This window comes from Eleutherodactylus coqui, chromosome 10 (assembly GCF_035609145.1).
Source record: "Eleutherodactylus coqui strain aEleCoq1 chromosome 10, aEleCoq1.hap1, whole genome shotgun sequence".
Lineage (NCBI taxonomy): Eukaryota > Metazoa > Chordata > Amphibia > Anura > Eleutherodactylidae > Eleutherodactylus > Eleutherodactylus coqui.
Window position 1 is genome coordinate 19457590 of NC_089846.1, and position 5647 is coordinate 19463236.

The window sequence follows — 5647 nt, forward strand, 5'->3', positions numbered from 1 at the left end:
TCTAACACCCATTTTGTTTCTTTCCTTTACCCAGATCTCTGTTTGCTGTCAGTGAAAGGGAACACAATTTACATGATACCTCATGCACAGCTGAGGGTTTGTTACAATGTGTAATTGTAACCTGACAGAACATGGTGGCCGTTCGAGTACCGCACGGTCGTATTAAGCCGCCATTTTGCAGCTCTTCGCTGAGGTAAATGGATAATGGTGTCTCTTCTATATACGACGGTGGCGGTCCTCCTGGGAGAGACCCTATAAATGGGGTTTTATGCACAGGATAGAGGATACACGTCCAGCCGCCGGGCCCGCCAGCGATTCTGAGACCCCTAAATTGCGCCTGTACGTATAGCGATGGAGCGCGCTTGTAACTACCGTACATATAGGGCTCATACATAGGGTTGTAAATACGAAACCCATTCATTTATACCGGTTTATTCGCGTGCGTATTTACACAACGTATTTCGGTTGCCTATAAAAAATGCAGCATGTCCTATTTTGGCGCATACAGCGCGCCAAATAGCTCATATTAATTGAAATCAATGGGAACACGCTTGTGTTGTTTTTTTGTTTTCTTTTAAAGCAATGCGCAGGCAATATGCGTATTTCAGTTGCGTAAATATTTAGCGTATTTACGCAATTGAAATCCCTCTATGTGAATGAGGCCTTATCTCTGTGGGACAGGTGGAGATTGATGCGTACGCAAATCTTGGATCATCCCTTAGGTCTCTTTTACACGATTTATTCACAGCTGCGTATTTTTCACACAATTTTTTTGGTTGCGTGAAAAAAAATGCAGCCTGTCCTATTTTCGCACGTATTGCGCACTCTAATAGCCTTTTGAAATCAACGGGCGTGTGTAAATATACAGGAAACTTGCGCATTTGCTGCATCTTTTTGCATAAAATCAATGCGATTTTGTGCGGTTTTGAATGCGCGTGAAAACTGCGAATAGACAGAAAAACGCGAGGCTTGTGAACACGATGCATATTCATGGGCTGCAATACGCATCCGCCCGTGGTAATGCATACGAGCGTAATCACGTGCCAAACCAAGCCCATTGATTTCTATGGATTCGGTCGCATTGTACATATTACCGCAGTGTATTTCGGTTGCGATTAAAAAAACCTCGGACGTCCTATCGATGTGTATTACGCACCAAAATGGCGCTTATTAAAGTCAATTGCCCGTTGAAATCAATGGCAACATTCTTGCGTTTTTTTTTAAGCCTTTTTTAAAAACGTGTTAAAAAAAAGACGCAATACGCAGGGAATATGCGTATTTCAGTCGTATAGGTAGGCGGCGTAGTTAGGTGACTGAAATACGGATATGCCCATGTGAATGAGCCCTTAGGAGGGCATGAGTGGTGGCGACACGTGTGCGTTGCTGCTCCATTTGCAGGAGCATTCTGAAGCGCAAGTCTCGGAATTGCGGAGGGCCCAGCGATTGGACCCCAAAGAAGCGGACGTTTATTTCCTCTCCAGTCGATAAGGGGATCGAAAAGTCAGTTTTTGTCTAAGCCCGGACCAACGGCGTAATTTGAAACTCACGGGCCGCGATACAGAATGTCTCATGGAATAGAACCGCGCCAAATGGACCTCACTGAATATAATGGGGTCTGTTCAGTTTCATCCAGCTTTTTCGACGAAAATTGCGCAGCATGTTGCACTTTTTTGTACAGGATTTTTGTGAAAACCAGTGATGGCGCTCCCGCGGCGGAGGCGAACACAGCCTTATGCTAATTAGAATGATGGCGCATATGTGGCGGAGGGGACTTTGGCGCCCCCCAGTGACCAGGTACCGCCGCGCCTCCTGTAGCTCCAGCCCTGGCTGGGCTTTTACCTGAGCTGTAATATGTGCATGATCTGCTGTGTGAGTGTATATATATATATATATATATATATATATATATATATATATATATACTGTATACTCTCCATATATTCACGTATACCATTCATTACAGCGTATCCACTGATGGCGATACACCCGGAGCTGCGCTGCTGCTGCTGGATCCGAGGACCTCGGGACCCCGATGACTGCAGCCTGGACGTCGGTCGTGACATGTTATACTCTCCACCTGTATATGGGCTGCGGAATGTGAGTAGGTGGCAGTATATAGCTCACCACGTGCGTCAATATTTAACCCCGAAACCCTCACAGAAATGTCACTTTTTATATTGAATTTGTCTCTTATTTGTCTCCGTAGTTGGGGCTCACATGGCTGTAACTAGCAGCACGCGAGCACGAAACAAGTACGGAATCATGTGCGTATGTGCTGCGAATCCCCATACAATATCTTGGCATGCATGCTGTAAATTTGGAACTAATATGCGCGCTAAGAAAACACAAGTATGACCGGCCCAATAGAAATCAATGGCCTATTGGCATAGTGTGCTGCGCGCACATGACGCACAATGACAATACGCCGTGTGACGCTGGCCGTAAGTTCATTTTTAACCCTTTAGTGACATAACTGATTTTAGTTTTAAAGGGATTATATTGTCAACATTTTTTTTACTTGAATTAAAACCAGAAACTAAAACATTTAGTTTATTCTGCTGTCTGCACGTGACTACGGCGGCGGCCATGTTTCCTGAGCTGCACTTAGAGATACGTGGTGAATGGAGTCAATGAAAGTTACATTGATTTTCATTGATCCATTCTCACTTTCTTATATTCTTTGCGTATAATACATGCGTAAAAAAGAACACCGCATATTGTGCGCTATAGAGGCTTATTGTTTTCTATGGGTGCCTAATAAACGCTGGACATACGCAATTAACTTGCGGGAAATGTAAAAAAATTAAATAAAACAAGGAAAAACGCACATGACAGCGTGCGGGAGATACGTTGTCATGCGCAGTCGAAGATCGCTGCCATTCGTGGTGATACGCAGCATTTTACCACACGCTCGTGTGCGCCCGGCCTTCTCTACATAGCGGCGTCCCCTCTCAGTGTAACCCGGCCTGCGATGTTAGGGTGCGCTGAAACGGAACGATTAATGTTGAAAGAATTGTGCAAACAAGTGAAAGTGAGCGATAATCGTTGGGGCTAAACGCAGCCAACGGCGATCTTGAATCATTCGCTTCTCGTTCATCATTCAGTTTAAGCCTGCATAAAAGTCATCGTTGGCTCGTTCACGCGTCGTTCCGTTTAAACACTCCGCACTCACATAGGATTGTGAAACACCGAACGAATCTCAACTGTATATCCGCCTGACTAAACAGGCTGCGCGAACCAGCTGGTGATGACGTCGCCAGCTCGTTAACTCGTGCAAATGATTCTCGTTCAATTTCGTTCAGACTAAGGCCTCTTTCACATGACCGTAGGTGTTTTTATGTGCGCCTTTTGGCGCCGTAAAAACGCGTGAACTGGCGGACAAATCTAATGTTTCTGCACCTGCACAGGCTCCGACGCATACATGACTAGGCTGCGATGCCGTTGCCTCCCCTTCCCTCCCCCTCACCGGTTCACCTCCTCTCCTCCTCTCTCCTTCCCTCTGGCTGTTTGCAATGGAAGTGGGCAGGACAGGGGTGGAGCTCCCTCCCCGCCCCCTCCCATTGCAAACAGCAGGAGGGGAGGAGGAGAGAAGAGGGATGGAGTTTAGCAGTCACACTGCTAAACTCCCTTCCACCTCCCTTCTCCGGCCACTGTCATTGGCTCCCATAGGAACCCATGGAGCGCCCAATGTATTCCGGCCCGAAAGATAGTTCCAGGACTATCTTTTCGGCCCAGCATGAAAGTGCCTGGCGCTATATTGGCAGGCTGACCACTTTTACATCGCTGGAATACGGCCATGTGATCTGATGCATTGGAATCTAATGGAATCAGATCGTAGCATATAAGTCTTTATAGGGACTAATTTCGGGGACATCTAATGTACTGAATAACGTTTAACTGTAAATTTTGTGCTGCATGAAAATGGGGGGAAAAACAGCAATTTCAACATTTATTTCCTACAGCCGTCACCATGTGGTATGAATATTTTGTTGCCTTTCCTTTACAAGTCATTACAATTATGACGGCACCAAATTTTTAGGTTTTATTATGTTTTACCACTTTTGCATAAAGTTTTGTTTTTTTCCAAAGATATTGCTTGTTTTGGCTCGCAGGTTTTTTAGCACCGTTTTTGAGATGTAAACAACTTTTTGATTACCGCTTATTCCTGTTTTGGGGAACCGAGATGAACAGAAAGTGGCTATTCTGGCATTTTTTTAATGGAATGTAATATTTTTCTAGTACAGGTTGTTATGGTTATGGCAATACCAAGTTTGTGTAATAGTTTTGTTTATTTTTCAATAGTTAAAGCAATGTGTGAGGGGAAATGATTGTTTTCTTTTTTTCTGTAAAAACATTTATGCCGCTGTCAGTAATGACTGTGACATCTGTAAGGTTAGACAGCATAGAGGAGAGTTGACATGAGCATGTGTTCATCTATTCTCACTCCTTTCTGGGAAAAAACCCCATATGTGATAATCAGAGAGCAAATATGTACTCTGATTGATTGGGAAGGGGGGGGGGGGGGTGATAACATGAGAAAAAGTTCCCAGTACCCTTCCATGGGACAGGACAGAAAAGGGACTCACAAATAGTTCTATGCTGCCTTCTCCTTCCTGCCCCACGCTTTTGGTCTCAATTTAAAGTAGTATCGGAAGCCATGGTACAACCGGAGCAACAGTTGTTTGCATTAGAATGAGCTCTTTTCATCCAAAACTGTAATGTCTTTTTCCATTTGAACCATTATAGCTCAGAGTAATCAGTAGGGGGCTAGAGGAATTTTTCAGGACTAAATAGTTGATGACCGATCCTCAGGATGTGTCATCAATAGAGATGAGCGAGTATACTCGCTAAAGGCACATTACTCGAGCGAGTAGTGCCTTATGCAAGTACCTGCCCGCTCGTCTCTAAAGATTCGGGTGCCAGTGGGGAGGAACAGGGGGGAGATCTCTCTCTCACTCTCTCCTCCCCGCTCCCCCCTGCTTACTCCCGCAACTCACCGCTCTTCCCCGCTGGCACCCGAATCTTTAGAGACGAGCGGGCAGGTACTCGCATAAGGCACTACTCGCTGGAGTAGTTTGCCTTAGCGAGTACGCTCGCTCATCTCTAGTCATCAACAGTTGATCGCTGGGTGGATCAGAACTGATTGAAGAGGACACAGCGCTCGGGAGAGAGACGCAGCCTCTACTCAGGCCCGTGACATCATGTTCATCGGTCACATAGCCTGAAGTATTGCAGTATATGGTATAAGCGATCAAACGACCGCAAGTTCAAGTCTCCTATGGGAGTGAAATAAGTGAAAAGCTTTTTTAGGATTGTAACTTTTAATATGTTTAATTTTTTCAAAGACCCTTATTGTGTATTTATATAAAAAAAAATAAAACATCCAGTATTACTCCATCCATAAAAGTCCAAACTATCAAAATAACGCATTATTTATCTTGTACGGTGAATGTCGTCATTAAAAAAAATAGGCAATGCCAAAATAGGTTGTTTTTTTTTTCATCACTCTCTCGAAGAAAAAAATGTAATTAAAAAAATAATCAAAAAGTTATATGTAGCCCACAATGTTACAAATAAAAAACAGAGGTCATCCTGCAAAAAACGAGCCCTCACACAAAGCCAGCGATGGAAAGACTGAAAAGTGACG